The following is a 17,500-nucleotide window of genomic DNA, read 5'->3' on the forward strand; positions in this document are numbered from 1 at the left end:
GTGCACAATAAACTAGCCACTCACAGGATGAACATGGGTGTGCACAATAAACTAGCCACTCACAGGATGAACATGGGGGTGCACAATAAACTAGCCACTCGCAGGATGAGCATGGGGGTGCACAATAAACTAGCCACTCACAGGATGAGCATGGGGGTGCACAATAAACTAGCCACTCACAGGATGAACATGGGTGTGCACAATAAACTAGCCACTCACAGGATGAACATGGGTGTGCACAAACTAGCCACTCACAGGATGAGCATGGGGGTGCACAATAATCTAGCCACTCACAGGATGAACATGGGTGTGCACAATAAACTAGCCACTCACAGGATGAGCATGGGGGTGCACAATAAACTAGCCACTCACAGGATGAACATAGGTGTGCACAATAAACTAGCCACTCACAGGATGAACATGGGGGTGCACAATAAACTAGCCACTCGCAGGATGAGCATGGGGGTGCACAATAAACTAGCCACTCACAGGATGAACATGGGTGTGCACAATAAACTAGCCACTCACAGGATGAACATGGGTGTGCACAATAAACTAGCCACTCATAGGATGAACATGGGTGTGCACAATAAACTAGCCACTCACAGGATGAGCATGGGGGTGCACAATAAACTAGCCACTCACAGGATGAACATGGGTGTGCACAATAAACTAGCCACTCACAGGATGAGCATGGGGGTGCACAATAAACTAGCCACTCACAGGATGAACATGGGTGTGCACAATAAACTAGCCACTCACAGGATGAACATGGGTGTGCACAATAAACTAGCCACTCACAGGATGAACATGGGTGTGCACAATAAACTAGCCACTCACAGGATGAACATGGGGGTGCACAATAAACTAGCCACTCGCAGGATGAGCATGGGGGTGCACAATAAACTAGCCACTCACAGGATGAACATGGGTGTGCACAATAAACTAGCCACTCACAGGATGAGCATGGGTGTGCACAATAAACTAGCCACTCACAGGATGAGCATGGGTGTGCACAATAAACTAGCCACTCACAGGATGAGCATGGGTGTGCACAATAAACTAGCCACTCACAGGATGAGCATGGGTGTGCACAATAAACTAGCCACTCACAGGATGAGCATGGGTGTGCACAATAAACTAGCCACTCGCAGGATAAGCATGGGGTGCACAATAAACTAGCCCTCACAGGATGAGCATGGGGTGCACAATAAACTAGCCTTCACAGGATGAGCATGGGGGTGCACAATAAACTAGCCTTCACAGGATGAGCATGGGGTGCACAATAAACTAGCCTTCACAGGATGAGCATGGGGGTGCACAATAAACTAGCCTTCACAGGATGAGCATTGGGGTGCACAATAAACTAGCCTTCACAGGATGAGCATGGGGTGCACAATAAACTAGCCTTCACAGGATGAGCATGGGGTGCACAATAAACTAGCCTTCACAGGATGAGCATGGGGGTGCACAATAAACTAGCCACTCGCAGGATGAACATGGGGGTGCACAATAAACTAGCCACTCACAGGATGAGCATGGGGGTGCACAATAAACTAGCCACTCACAGGATGAGCATGGGGGTGCACAATAAACTAGCCACTCACAGGATGAACATGGGTGTGCACAATAAACTAGCCACTCACAGGATGAACATGGGTGTGCACAATAAACTAGCCACTCACAGGATGAGCATGGGGGTGCACAATAATCTAGCCACTCACAGGATGAACATGGGTGTGCACAATAAACTAGCCACTCACAGGATGAGCATGGGGGTGCACAATAAACTAGCCACTCACAGGATGAACATTGGTGTGCACAATAAACTAGCCACTCACAGGATGAACATGGGGGTGCACAATAAACTAGCCACTCTCAGGATGAGCATGGGGGTGCACAATAAACTAGCCACTCACAGGATGAACATGGGTGTGCACAATAAACTAGCCACTCACAGGATGAACATGGGTGTGCACAATAAACTAGCCACTCACAGGATGAACATGGGTGTGCACAATAAACTAGCCACTCACAGGATGAGCATGGGGGTGCACAATAAACTAGCCACTCACAGGATGAACATGGGTGTGCACAATAAACTAGCCACTCACAGGATGAGCATGGGGGTGCACAATAAACTAGCCACTCACAGGATGAACATGGGTGTGCACAATAAACTAGCCACTCACAGGATGAACATGGGTGTGCACAATAAACTAGCCACTCACAGGATGAACATGGGTGTGCACAATAAACTAGCCACTCACAGGATGAACATGGGGGTGCACAATAAACTAGCCACTCGCAGGATGAGCATGGGGGTGCACAATAAACTAGCCACTCACAGGATGAACATGGGTGTGCACAATAAACTAGCCACTCACAGGATGAGCATGGGTGTGCACAATAAACTAGCCACTCACAGGATGAGCATGGGTGTGCACAATAAACTAGCCACTCACAGGATGAGCATGGGTGTGCACAATAAACTAGCCACTCACAGGATGAGCATGGGTGTGCACAATAAACTAGCCACTCACAGGATGAGCATGGGTGTGCACAATAAACTAGCCACTCGCAGGATGAGCATGGGTGTGCACAATAAACTAGCCACTCACAGGATGAGCATGGGTGTGCACAATAAACTAGCCTTCACAGGATGAGCATGGGGGTGCACAATAAACTAGCCTTCACAGGATGAGCATGGGTGTGCACAATAAACTAGCCGCTCACAGGATGAACATGGGTGTGCACAATAAACTAGCCACTCACAGGATGAGCATGGGGGTGCACAATAAACTAGCCACTCACAGGATGAGCATGGGGGTGCACAATAAACTAGCCACTCGCAGGATGAGCATGGGGGTGCACAATAAACTAGCCACTCACAGGATGAGCATGGGGGTGCACAATAAACTAGCCACTCGGAGGATGAACATGGGGGTGCACAATAAACTAGCCACTCACAGGATGAACATGGGTGTGCACAATAAACTAGCCACTCGCAGGATGAGCATGGGTGTGCACAATAAACTAGCCACTCACAGGATGAGCATGGGGGTGCACAATAAACTAGCCACTCACAGGATGAGCATGGGGGTGCACAATAAACTAGCCTTCACAGGATGAGCATGGGGGTGCACAATAAACTAGCCACTCACAGGATGAGCATGGGGGTGCACAATAAACTAGCCACTCGCAGGATGAGCATGGTGGTGCACAATAAACTAGCCACTCACAGGATGAGCATCGGGGTGCACAATAAACTAGCCACTCGCAGGATGAACATGGGGGTGCACAATAAACTAGCCACTCACAGGATGAACATGGGTGTGCACAATAAACTAGCCACTCGCAGGATGAGCATGGGTGTGCACAATAAACTAGCCACTCACAGGATGAGCATGGGGGTGCACAATAAACTAGCCACTCACAGGATGAACATGGGTGTGCACAATAAACTAGCCACTCACAGGATGAGCATGGGGGTGCACAATAAACTAGCCACTCGCAGGATGAGCATGGGTGTGCACAATAAACTAGCCACTCACAGGATGAGCATGGGTGTGCACAACAAAACAGCAGCTCAGGCAGCACAACTATCCATATTTGAAGTTGTTAAATAGCTTCATAACTTTAATCAAATAAAAATTTATTGCACAACTAATCTCGTAGGTTAGGCTAGGTAAAATTCGTCAAGAAACAGGACAAGTGTTTCCCGCCGACGGTCTTAGTCATATAATGACCCGCTGCCGGAATTTTGGTCATCTGCCGCTTGTAGACCTGCCACGTTTGCCCCCCACCCTCTCAGTATTTCTCACTAGAGCTCAGCTTCACCTTCCCCCCGTAAACCATCTTCGAACATTCCTCTAACAGGATATTAACTCTGTCATCCTCCTGTGTATGTGTGGCAGGGAATTTATGTCCGTTCTGGAGGATGAAATGGTGTATTGCTGACAAGTGCAAAGATCAATACAAGTTGCAGATATTACAAGGACCCCCCCATTGGGGGAGGGAAGTCATCCTAGAGGTAATTTACACATATGTTGCTATGTATGATAATTGTACTTATGTGTACCTGTACCTAAATAAACTTCCTCTATACAGTGTGATTATTTTGTGTGTATATACGAATGAAAAGGTACGTCCAAAATTAAATATCCCCTTCTATAAAGGCCTTTCCATTTCCTATTCAATTCTGGACGTACTTTTTCAATCACACGTCAGAAAACACTATATAGGAAGCTTTATAAGAGCACCGAGTGTATTATTGGGACAACTCTCCACATTGTACCAAGCGCAGAGTTGCACCATGGTACAACTGTGATGTACCCGTTCCTCTTACAGTTGGTTCACTTTATTTAGGTTAGATTGCATTGTTGACCATAATATAAATTAAACCAATCATGACATAATATAACGTTACTAAATACAATTACACACACAGACGATATAAACTTTTGAAGTGTTCCTGTACTATTCTATATTACACTATTCCATTAGTTACACAGTGGAAACGCCAGCAGTGCTGCTACACTATTCCATTAGTTACACAGTGGAAACGCCAACAGTGTGTTGATACACTATTCCCTGTGATAGTTACACAGTGGAAACACCAACAGTGTTATTACACTATTCCATTAGTTACACAGTGGAAACGCCAGCAGTGTTGCTACACTATTCCATTAGTTACACAGTGGAAACGCCAGCAGTGTTGCTACACAATTCCATTAGTTACACAGTAGAGACGCCAACAGTGTTGCTACACTATTCCATTAGTTACACAGTGGAAACGCCAGCAGTGTTGCTACACTATTCCATTAGTTACACAGTGGAAACGCCAGCAGTGTTGCTACACTATTCCATTAGTTACACAGTAGAGACGCCAGCAGTGTTGCTACACTATTCCATTAGTTACACAGTGGAAACGCCAGCAGTGTTGCTACACTATTCCATTAGTTACACAGTAGAGACGCCAGCAGTGTTGCTACACTATTCCATTAGTTACACAGTAGAAACGCCAGCAGTGTTGCTACACTATTCCATTAGTTACACAGTGGAAACGCCAGCAGTGTTGCTACACTATTCCATTAGTTACACAGTAGAGACGCCAGCAGTGTTGCTACACTATTCCATTAGTTACACAGTAGAAACGCCAGCAGTGTTGCTACACTATTCCATTAGTTACACAGTGGAAACGCCAGCAGTGTTGCTACACTATTCCATTAGTTACACAGTAGAGACGCCAGCAGTGTTGCTACACTATTCCATTAGTTACACAGTAGAAACGCCAGCAGTGTTGCTACACTATTCCATTAGTTACACAGTAGAAACGCCAGCAGTGTTGCTACACTATTCCATTAGTTACACAGTGGAAACGCCAGCAGTGTTGCTACACTATTCCATTAGTTACACAGTGGAAACGCCAGCAGTGTTACTACACTATTCCATTAGTTACACAGTAGAGACGCCAGCAGTGTTGCTACACTATTCCATTAGTTACACAGTAGAAACGCCAGCAGTGTTGCTACACTATTCCATTAGTTACACAGTGGAAACCGCCAGCAGTGTTGCTACACTATTCCATTAGTTACACAGTAGAACGCCAGCAGTGTTGCTACACTATTCCATTAGTTACACAGTAGAAACGCCAGCAGTGTTGCTACACTATTCCATTAGTTACACAGTAGAAACGCCAGCAGTGTTGCTACACTATTCCATTAGTTACACAGTAGATACGCCAGCAGTGTTGCTACACTATTCAATTAGTTACTCAGTAGAAACGCCAGCAGTGTTGCTACACTATTCCATTAGTTACACAGTAGAAACGCCAGCAGTGTTGCTACACTATTCCATTAGTTACACAGTAGAAACGCCAGCAGTGTTGCTACACTATTCCATTAGTTACACAGTAGAAACGCCAGCAGTGTCGCTACACTATTCCATTAGTTACACAGTAGAAACGCCAGCAGTGTTGCTACACTATTCCATTAGTTACACAGTAGAGACGCCAGCAGTGTTGCTACACTATTCCATTAGTTACACAGTAGAGACGCCAGCAGTGTTGCTACACTATTCCATTAGTTACACAGTAGAGACGCCAGCAGTGTTGCTACACTATTCCATTAGTTACACAGTGGAAACGCCAGCAGTGTTACTACACTATTCCATTAGTTACACAGTAGAGACGCCAGCAGTGTTGCTACACTATTCAACACACATTTCTCCTGTTCCATCATGAAGGACGTTTATTATAAACATTCAAATACTCACGTTTTCATTTCAGTATCAGAGAGACACTTGACGTTCTTAGCCACGGTAATAAACAGACTTTTAAATACGAGATTACAGAGATTTATGTTGCTCATACTTGTGTTTGGTGAGAAGCCAAACAAAATATTTCCTTCATGGTGAACATCTGTATAATGAACATAGACGATTGTGTCTGTTCTAACAGACAAGGATTGTTTGCATCATACGGCTGGGATAGGCAAACTATCCCGGTCGTAAGAGAGCAAGAGATATGTCTCATCCTTTATGGTATATGGGTGAAAATTCTATTCCCTATCCTCCCTTATTTTTATTGATATCATCGCTTATAAAATTCTCTCTCTCATATTTTGATGTGGGAAAGAGAGAGAGAGAGAGAGAGAGAGAGAGAGAGAGAGAGAGAGAGAGAGAGAGAGAGAGAGAGAGAGAGAGAGAGAGAGAGAGAGAGAGAGAGAGAGAGATCTGTCATTTCAGCAGAGCCTTCAACACAGGAGGGATGTGGGTGGCCTTACTGTTATGTACAAGGCCAATATTGTCAAAGTACCACACTTGGATCCACTTCGAGGACAGTGTGAAGCAAGCTTCTATACCACAAGACGGGCAGAAAGCAGCAAATTCACTCTAGCTGTACCCTTCTCTAGAACATCACTCCATCTGAGACCATTTATCCCCAGGATGACTCGAGTATGGAACACATTCGTACAGCATTATGATGTCAGCGAGATAAAGTCAGTTGATCAGATGAAAATGCTGGCCCACAGACGGCTCCAACTTCATCTTGTTCCCTACTTGTATGTTTCATAACAATAAAAATGCTTTCAAATGAGCTAATGTAGGTAACAGCTCTTAGCACACAAGACAGGAGCACAGCAGCAGGCCTACTGGCCCATACTAAGCAGGTACTTTACAAGCCTAAACCCACAAACAATGCCCTCTTAGCTTTAATATGGGTTTTCAAATGCACTCTTAGCCTTGCTCTGGGTTTCCTTGGCTTTTGGAACTTTTCTTGCTGGGGTTGATGCCTATGCATTCATGCTATAGGCATACACTGGTGGGATATTATGCAGTTTATCCCTGGATAATCCAACAAGATGTAAATGGAGTAACCATAATGTTGTAACTTGTTCTAAACATCTGTAATTCTATTTACAGACCTGTGTTCAAATATTTAGACTAGACATCACGTACTTACAGAACAGTGTTCACTATTTACAGACCAGTGTTCACTTATTTACAGACCAGTGTTCACTATTTACAGACCAGTGTTCACTTATTTACAGACCAGTGTTCACTTATTTACAGACCAGTGTTCACTTATTTACAGACCAGTGTTCACTTATTTCTTACATAAATCTATTTTTGTTTCAATTAGAATACATTGTTTCGAGTGAGATAGAGATGGAGGGAGAAAGAGGGGGGAAGGGAGATAGGAGAACGGGAGGGAAGATAAGAGCGGGAGGGGAAGATAGGAGAGCAAGGGGAGATGAGAGAGAGTAGGAGAGAGATAATAGAGGGAGGGAAAGAAAGAGAACAAGGAGAGAAAGCGATGAGGGAGAATATATATATATATATATATATATATATATATATATATATATATATATATATATATATATATATATATATATATATATATATCCTAGGTAGTAGGTTGGTAGACAGCAACCGCCCAGGGAGGTACTACCGTCCTGCCAAGTGAGTGTAAAACGTAAGCCTGTAATTGTTTTACACGATGGTAGGATTGCTGGTGTTTTTTCTGTCTCATAAACATGCAAGGTTTCAGGTACGTCTTGCTACTTCTGCTTACATTTAGGTCACACTACACATACATGTACAAGCATATGTATACACACCCCTCTGGGTTTTCTTCTATTTTCTTACTAGCTCTTGTTCTTGTTTATTTCCTCTTATCTCCATGGGGAAGTGGAACAGAATTCTTCCTCCGTAAGCTATGCGTGTTGTAAGAGGCGACTAAAATGCCAGGAGCAAGGGGCTAGTAACCCCTTATCCTGTATATATTACTAAATATGAAAGGAGAAACTTTTGTTTTTCCTTTTGGGCCACCCCGCCTCGATGGGATACGGCTGGTGTGTTGAAAGAAAGATATATATATATATATATATATATATATATATATATATATATATATATATATATATATATATATATATATATATATATATATTTATATGTGGTGCCGAATAAATAAAACTTGCGATTTTTGGATAAAATAGCAGCGCACTTCTTCCCGAATAAGGCAAGCGAAAATTTGTGTATGCAATAATTTCGCAAAAGTCATTCTGAACCTAACGAAAAAAATATATTTCATTGTTTGTTTATTATTAAATTATTGTAAACTTATCTAAAATATATTTAGTTGGATTAGGCTAAATTAAATTGCGCTTGTTATAATAAGGCTAGGCAAGTTTACTACGGTTCTTTTGGTACAAAATTATTAAATTTTACATTAACGTAAATTAAAAAAATATATCTTTAAACATAGAGAAAATTTTAGAAAGGACTTAATTTTAAACGAGTTCTTTCCAATTGACAAATTTTACCTATTCAGCACGACATAATATATATATGTATATGTCGTGCCGAATAGGCAGAACTTGCGATCTTGGCTTAAACAGCAACGCTCATCTTGCCATATAGGACGAGCGAAAATTTGTGTATGCAATAATTTCGCCAAAATCATTCTGAACCTAACGAAAAAAAATATATTTCACTGTGTTTGTTTAGTATTAAATTACTGTAAACAAATCTAAAATATATTTAGTTGGGTTAGGCTAAAATAAATTGTTCTTGTTATAATAAGGTTAGGTAAGTTTTCTAAGATTTTTTGGAGCAAAATTAAATTTTTTTACATTAACATTAATGAAAAAAATATATCTTTAAACGTATAAGAGAAAATTTTAGAAAGGGCTTAATTTTAAATGAGTTCTTGCTAATTGACCAGTTTTACATATTCGGCACGACATTATATATATATATATATATATATATATATATATATATATATATATATATATATATATATATATATATATATATTCATCAGCTACAGACCAGTGCCACTGTCAAATGACAACGTTTTTCAACTACCATTTGCTTCATTGTGACCGTCAATATGGCTTCAGAAAATTTATTCTGCTGCTAATCTGCTACTAAACCTCTCCACTACGTGGTATCAGTCACTGCATAAAACCAAGAGCTGTGTAGCAGCACTGAACAAAGCTGGTGCTTTCGACAGTGTTTGTCATCAGGGACTCTTGGCAAGCACTAGGAGTCACTGGCTCTGCACTGTGCCTCCTTAGTGATTACCTTCAAAGTAGATCTTTAAAAGTAGTTCCCAGTAGGACAGAGTCAACAAGAACAGTGTTCCACAGGGAAGTATACTTGAGCCATTGTTATGTAACGTCTACTTCAATGACCTTCAACTCATCCCAAAATCACATGCATACGTTGACTTTACTAGATGATATTTACTTATGCAAGTGAGGAAATCCCACTTGCTCTCAATTACATCAATCACTAATTTACAGCACATGTAACCTGGCAGGTTACATTTGTTTTTAAGAAAACACAAATAATGGTCTGTAGGTACCATGATGGTGATGCTGGAGCAGTGGTAAGAATGACTGGGAGGGTGGTGGAACCCGGGGATGAGGTTAATATCCTTGAGGTGAGATTTGATTTCAAACTGACTACGAAAATCCACGTAGTAAATCTCAAACAAGGCAGCCAGGAAGCTGACACCACTTAGACGTGTCGCACATCTGCTCGACAGGAGAGGCTGCAAGATTCTGTACGAGGCACAAGTGTCTGCCCACCTTGCGTATGCTCCACTTTATTTGACTGCTTCCCCCTTCCCCCAATCTTACCTACGACTTCTTGACAAAATAGAGAACATAGCAAGACGATTCATCTCTCGCCTGGACCCAGCCTGGACAGATCTGTAATTTCAGCAGAGCCTTCAGCACCGGAGGGATGTGGGTGGCCTTACTGTTACATACAAATCCACTTCTTGGTCAGCGAGAAGAAAGCTTCTACCTGGAGTCTACTTGGAGGGTGTTCCGGGGGTCAATGACCTCGCGGTCCAGTTCTGATCCACCAGGCCTCCTGATGGATCAGGGATTGATCAACCAGGCTGTTACTGACGAGCAGAAAACAGCAACGACACTCAGGTTGTACCCTTCTCAAGAACACCATTTCATCTGAGAACATTCATTCCTAGAATGACCCGAGTCAGGAACATGTTCGTGCAGCATAATGTCATCAGTTGACCAAATGAAATCGCTGGCCCACAGATGGCTCCAACTTTACCCTATTTGTATGTCTCATAAAGAAAAGGCTTTCAAATAAGCTGAGGTAGGTAACAGTTCTTAGTTTGTAAATGAAGGTAGGAACTCTTAACCTAACCCTGTAAAACCATTGTGTAAATGTGTGTGTGTGTGTGTGTGTGTGTGAGAGAGAGAGAGAGAGAGAGAGAGAGAGAGAGAGAGAGAGAGAGAGAGAGAGAGAGAGAGAGAGAGAGAGAGAGAGAGAGAGAGAGAGAGAGAGAGAGACGATGTCTTATAATCCAACCTTGTAGGGATTAGGTCAGGCTACTAGAGCTTCGCCGGTCGGCTATGAGCCCAAGACTATCAGCTGAGCCAAGACTTTGACCTAAAACAAGACTATCACCTCAGTTACTGGGAGCGCTTGAAGTTCCTGAACCTGTACTCCCTGGAACGCAGGCGGGAGAGATACATGATTATATATACCTGGAAAATCCTAGAGGGACTAGTACCAAACTTGCACACGAAAATCACTCACAACGAAAGCAAAAGACTTGGCAGACGATGCAACATCCCCCAATGAAAAGCAGTGGTGTCACTAGCACGTTAAGAGAAAATACAATAAGTGTGAGGGGTCCAAGACTGTTCAACTGTCTCCCAGCATACATAAGGGGGATTACCAATAGACCCCTGGCTGTCCTCAAGCTGGCACTGGACAAGCACCTAAAGTCGGTACCTGACCAGCCGGGCTGTGGCTCGTACGTTGGATTGCGTGCAGCCAGCAGTAACAGCCTGGTTGATCAGGCTCTGATCCACCAGGAGGCCTGGTCACAGACCGGGCCGCAGGGGCGTTGACCCCCGGAACTCTCTCCAGGAAAACTCCAGGTAAACTCCAGGTATCAACTGAACCCTTAAATCTAACAAGACTGTCATTTGAACCAAGACTTTTCTTAAGGCTAACAAGACTATCAGCTGAGCCAAGACTTTCACCTAAAACAAGACTATCAGCTGAGCTTCAAAGTGTGTTAAGTCTCAGTGTGACTCAGCAAAGCTGTAAGCTCGACCTCACACTCCATGACGCAGCAGAAACTTAAGAACCGGGCAGCAACAGGCCTAGAACCGAGCAGTAGGCCTAGAACCAGGCAGCAGTAGGCCTAGAACCAGGGAGCAGTAGACCTAGAACCGGCAGCAACAGGCCTAGAATCGGGCAGCAACAGGCCTACAGAGTCCTAGCACAATTTTCACTCGTGATTCTTCCTACCAAAGTTTTCCAATGGACAACGGTAAACAATATGATGTTCAATGAGAACAAATTCCAGCTACTCCGTTATGGAAAACTGGAGGAGATAATAACTAGAACAGAGTATACTACAGACTCTGGCCATACAACAGAGCGGAAAAATAATGTAAGGGACCTGGGAGTAGTAATGTCTGAGGATCTCACTTTCAAGGATCACAACAGTGCCACGATCGCACGTGCAAAGAAAATGATAGGATGGATAATGAGAACTTTCAAAACGAGAGATGCCAAGCCAATGATGATCCTTTTCAAATCACATGTTCTCTCTAGGCTGGAATACTGCTGTACATTAACATCTCCATTCAAAGCAGGTGAAATCGCAGATCTAGAGAGTGTACAGAGATCCTTTACTGCACGTATAAGTTCTGTCAAGCACCTTAACTACTGGGAACGCTTGGAAGCACTTGACTTGTACTCGTTGGAACGCAGGAGGGAGAGATATATCATAATCTACACTTGGAAAATCCTGGAAGGAATGGTCCCAAATCTGCACACAGAAATCACTCCCTACGAAAGTAGAAGACTGAGCAGGCGATGCAAAATGTCGCCAATTAAAAGTAGGGGCGCCATTGGTACACTAAAGGAAAACACCATAAGTGTCCGGGGCCCAAGACTGTTCAACAGCCTCCCACCAAGCATTAGGGAAATTGCCAATAAACCCCTGGCTGCCTTCAAGAGAGAGCTGGACAGATACCTAAAGTCAGTGCCGGATCAGCCGGGCTGTGGCTCATACGTTGGACTGCATGCGGCCAGCAGTAACAGCCTAGTTGATCAGGCCCTGATCCATCGGGAGGCCTGGTCATGGACCGGGCCGCGGGGGCGTTGATCCCCGGAATAACCTCCAAGTAACCTCTCCAGGTACCATATATGTAAGCCTATTCACTATTAGTCTCTGTGGCTCATACAGATTTAGAGCCTTCTATAAATACATAAATTCAATCATGGTATTTGGCAACTAGTTCCACTCAGTTATTATAATCAAGGTCAGACGCTAAACCCATAAGGGTCACCCAGCGCCTGGGGACGGGAAGCAGTCAGGTTCGATCTAGGGAGAAGACAGAACATAAGAACATAGAAAGGAGGTACACTGCAGTAGGCCTGTTGGTCCGTGTAATAGGCCTGCTGACCCATGTAGTAGGCCTGTTGGCCCATTGCAATAGGCCTGTTGGCTTTCGTGTTGTTTTATAGTCTCAGAGGGTCTTCCATCTGTCCACACTGAAGTAAATTTATTTAGGACGTGCGGCCAGCAGTAACAGCCTCGTTGATCAGGTACTGATCCACCAGTAGGCCTGGTCATGGACCGGACCGCGGGGGCGTTGATCCCCGGAATGCCCTCCAGGTAGACTTCAGGTAGGTAGGCACAGGTACACACAACTGCCATTATCATACATAATGTAAATTACACAGGATAACTAAAAAAAAAAAAAGTCAAAGTCACAAACTTCATTTAGGTACAAATTTACAGTTTTCTGATGATTACAACTGCGTTACACAGTAACACAGTTACACAGTAACGTACGCGTACACTGCCTGAGATAACACAGTAACACAGTTACACAGTAACGTACGCGTACACTGCCTGGGATAACAAGAAGAAAAGTCAACAGATGACAGTAGTGGCATTAGCAACACTCAGTAACTGCAACTTAGTAAGTTTATTTAGGTACAGGTACACACAAATACAGCAGGGGGGAGAGTGGACCTAGTAGCGACCAGAGGCGGGGCCAGGAGCTGCAATCACAAACTGTTAAGATCAAATAAGCGATATGTTACATATGTGTAAATTACCTAGGATAACCCCCCAAAAATTCAGGCAGTGACTTATTTTCGTTATGGGCCTTATTAAGGACCCCAATGGAAATAAGTCACTTTGACTTTTTTGGGTTATCCTATGTAATCTACACATATGCTATGTTTGGTAATTTATGTAACTGTGTACCTGTATCTGAATAAAGCTACTTTACGTCGGAGGTCGGCCTGAAGCCACCTAGTGTCTACGTCAGAGCATATTTCTCAGTCTTACAAGAGAAAAAAATTACGTGTTTGTTCGTCAGGAAAGAGGAGAGTGTCTCGCGACACAGAATCTTAGATGACGGCCCGTTACGTGATGAAAGTATTCGCTGGCCCATCGGAAATACGCTTTCATAACTAGTAGTGCCGATTTAATTTCGCCTGGCCATCGAACCCATGCCCCTTAGGTTGTGGCCCAAACGGTTTACAATTAAGCAAGTCTCAAACCGAACCTCAGTAACCAACCAAACCAAATGAGGATATGTTGCAGTCACTCACTAGACAGTAAGAGTGACCTTAACCAAACCCCTCTCAGTAGACAACAGGAGTGACCTTAACTAAATTACAGTAACTCAGTAGACTGCAGGTGTGACCTTAACCAAACCGAACTCGATAGCAACAGGAGTGACCTTGCCAAGCCTCTGTAACTCAGCAGACAGCAGGAGTGACCTTACCAAACCTTTGTACCTTGGTGTAACCTGGCAAAGACCTTCCAAAACCTCAGTAGACAGCAGGAGTGACTGACGTTTTAAATCTGAGCAACTCAGTAGACAGCATTACTGACCTTTCCAAATCTCAGAAGACTTTACTATAATAAAAAAGAAGCGCTGAACCCACTAGGATCATGCAGCATCTCAGTAGACAGTAGCACTGAGCTTTCCAAACCTTAGTAGCTCAGTACTCAGTAGACAACATTACTGACCTTCCCAAACCTCAGTACACAGCAGTAATGACCTTCCCAAAACATCAGTAGCTCAGTAGACAGCAGTAATGACCTTGCCAAACTTCATCAACTCAGTAGACAACAGTAGTGACCTTCCCAAACCTCAGTAGCTCAGTAGACAGCAGTAGTGACTTTCCCAAACCTCAGTAGCTCAGAAGTCAGCAGTAGTTACCTTTCCAAACCTCAGTAACTCTGTAGACAGCAGTAGTGACCTTCTCAAACCTCAACAACTCAGTAAAGAACAATGGTGACCTTCCCAAACCTCAGTAGCTCAGAAGTCAGCAGTAGTTATCTTCCCAAACTTCAGTAACTCAGAAGACAGCAGTAATGACCTTCCCAAACCTCAGTAATTCAGTAGACAGCAGTAGTGACTTTCCCAAACCTCAGAACTCAGCAGCAGTGACCTTCCCAAACCTCAGCAACTCAGTAGACAGCAGTAGTGACCTTCCCAAACCTCAGCAACTCAGTAGACAGCAGTAGTGACCTTCCCAAACCTCAGTAACTCAGCAGACAGCAGTAGTGACCTTCCCAAACCTCAGCAACTCAGTAGACAGCAGCAATGACCTTACCAAACCTTCACGCACTCGGCACGCGTCACACACACTGTACAAAACCCGTCCTCCCAAAAAGCCTTAACACAGTTCCCACGAGAAGCAATAGAAAATAGAGAGAAAAATAAGGCAACGACTGAATAAAAAAACACGAAAGGTCAGGTAATTAAAGCTAATTTTAAAAGATTCCAAACACGCAAACATGTTTTAAAACTTGTCAAACTTTTAAAACACTTAAAAACGCGGCTCAGAACTTAACACAACGTTCGCTTCCGCATGATAAAATTATGAATGTCTGGCCACTTGTTTTGTAACTATTGTTACCCAAATGTCCCTATGTTAAAAATTACTAAAAAAAAGGGGTATTAATTTTTTTTGGAAACCCTAAATATTAAAAAAATAGGTTCTATGTTCTCTAAAAAGACTAATTAAAAGTTTCAGTTATTTTAGTTAGTCAAATGTCCGTATATACCTGTACTTGGAGGATGTTCTGGGAGTCAACGCCCCAGCGGCCCGGTCCATGACCAGACCTCACGGTGGAACAGGACCTGATCACCCAGGCTGTTACTGCTGGCCGCACGTAGTCCAACGTACGAACCACAGCCCGGCTGGTCAGGTATTGACTTTAGATGCCTGTCCAGCTCCGGAGCCTCTTGAAGACAGCTAGGGATCTATTGCAGATTCCTAATATGTATGCTGGGAGACAATTGAACACTCTTGGGCCTCTGACACTTACTGTGTTCTCTTATTGTACTCATGGCACCTCTGCTTTTCGCTTGGGGGATGTTGCACCGCCCGCTGAATCTTCTGCATTCGTATGAAGTGATTTAGTGACTATATGTAGATTTGGGACTAGTCTCTCTAGGATTTTCCAGGCGTAAATTATGATGCATGCATCTTTCTCGCCTGCATTCCAAGAAGTATAGGTCAAGATTTCAAACGGTCCCGGTAACTGATATGCCTGACTGTACTTACACGTGTAGTGAAGGTTCTTTCAATAATCTCCAGATCCACAATTTAACCTGCTTTGAAAGGGGCCGTTAGTTTACAGAAGTATTCCATCCTACAGAGAACAAATGATTTAAAGAGGATCATCATGAGCTTGGCATCCCTTATTTTGAAGGTATCATTAACCATCCAATCATTTTCCTAGCAAATGTGATAATGACATTGTTGTGATCTTTGAAAGTGAGATCCTCTGACATTATCACTCCCAAATTCTTTACATTACTTTTCCGCTCTGTGTAGTTAAAATTTGTTTTATACTCCGATGAAGTTTTTAGTTCCTTAAATTTTCCATAGCGGAGTAATTGAAATTAATCATTGAACTTCATGTTTTCTGTTGTCCACTGGAAGACTTGGTACATATCCGCTTGATGATTTGCAACGTTTTCAACAGATGACACTCTCATGCAGATCCTAGTATCGTCAGCAAAGGAAGATACACTGCTATTGTTTATATCTTTCTACGTTTGATATGATATACTGCTTTCGAAACCCTAGTTAAGTGTTTTATTTATATCAGACAACATATCGAGGTGACGATAGCAATTTTTTTATTCAATTATAATGCGGAGACCTTTCAACCCAAGTAGTGGAAGCTCGACCCTCCGTCGGCTTATCACCACAGAAATACTCTTACTCTGGTAGCCAAGCTTTCTCCCTCAAGTCACCAAAGCTTAGCTCACCACCATATAACTCCCTTCAAGGGGGAAGACGAGGTGTCTTGATGCTAGAGAAGGGCTTCTGATTCCTCAGAGCAAACCTGATTACCGTCCATATCCCAGGTGCTACATATACTTCAGGAGTTGAACACTTTCTCATAATAATAATAATAATAATAATAATAATAATAATAATAATTATACTTTTTATTATATAAAACAAAGGCTAAAGCCCAATGATTCGTCTTATTATTAAAATCAGAACTAAGCGCTAAACCCACAAGAGTCATACGCCAATGGTTCATAGAGACCTTCACTTTGAAGAAAAAAAGTTACAATTCACAACTTATGAACACCAACTTGAACAAGGTTTCGGTCCGTCCAGGACCTTGCACACTTTGTGTGGTAGTTGTGGAGGTGCGCTCTTCTAAGAATGGGCACAAGCTGACATGTTCTTAGCTGTACAGTCACCTGGCTGGTGTTCAGTGACCAGACGGAGGTAAACTTGAGTTCTATGACTGTTTATAGAACCTTCGTGTCTTGAGGAAGAAGAGCGGGTTGAGAGAGAGAGAGAGAGAGAGAGAGAGAGAGAGAGAGAGAGAGAGAGAGAGAGAGAGAGAGAGAGAGAGAGAGAGAGAGAGAGAGAGACAGAGACAGAGAGAGAGACAGACAGACAGACAGACAGACAGACAGAC

At 43.2% G+C, this 17,500-nt stretch overlaps 1 protein-coding gene across 1 annotated transcript in view; it reads right to left on the reverse strand.

Moving 5' to 3' along the window:
* Window positions 1-17,500, reverse strand: part of stx (ubiquitin-like domain-containing protein stuxnet) — a 420,592-nt gene that overhangs the window by 402,509 nt on the left and 583 nt on the right. The window lies entirely within an intron of this gene.

This window comes from Cherax quadricarinatus, chromosome 37 (genome assembly GCF_038502225.1).
Source record: "Cherax quadricarinatus isolate ZL_2023a chromosome 37, ASM3850222v1, whole genome shotgun sequence".
Classification (NCBI taxonomy): domain Eukaryota; kingdom Metazoa; phylum Arthropoda; class Malacostraca; order Decapoda; family Parastacidae; genus Cherax; species Cherax quadricarinatus.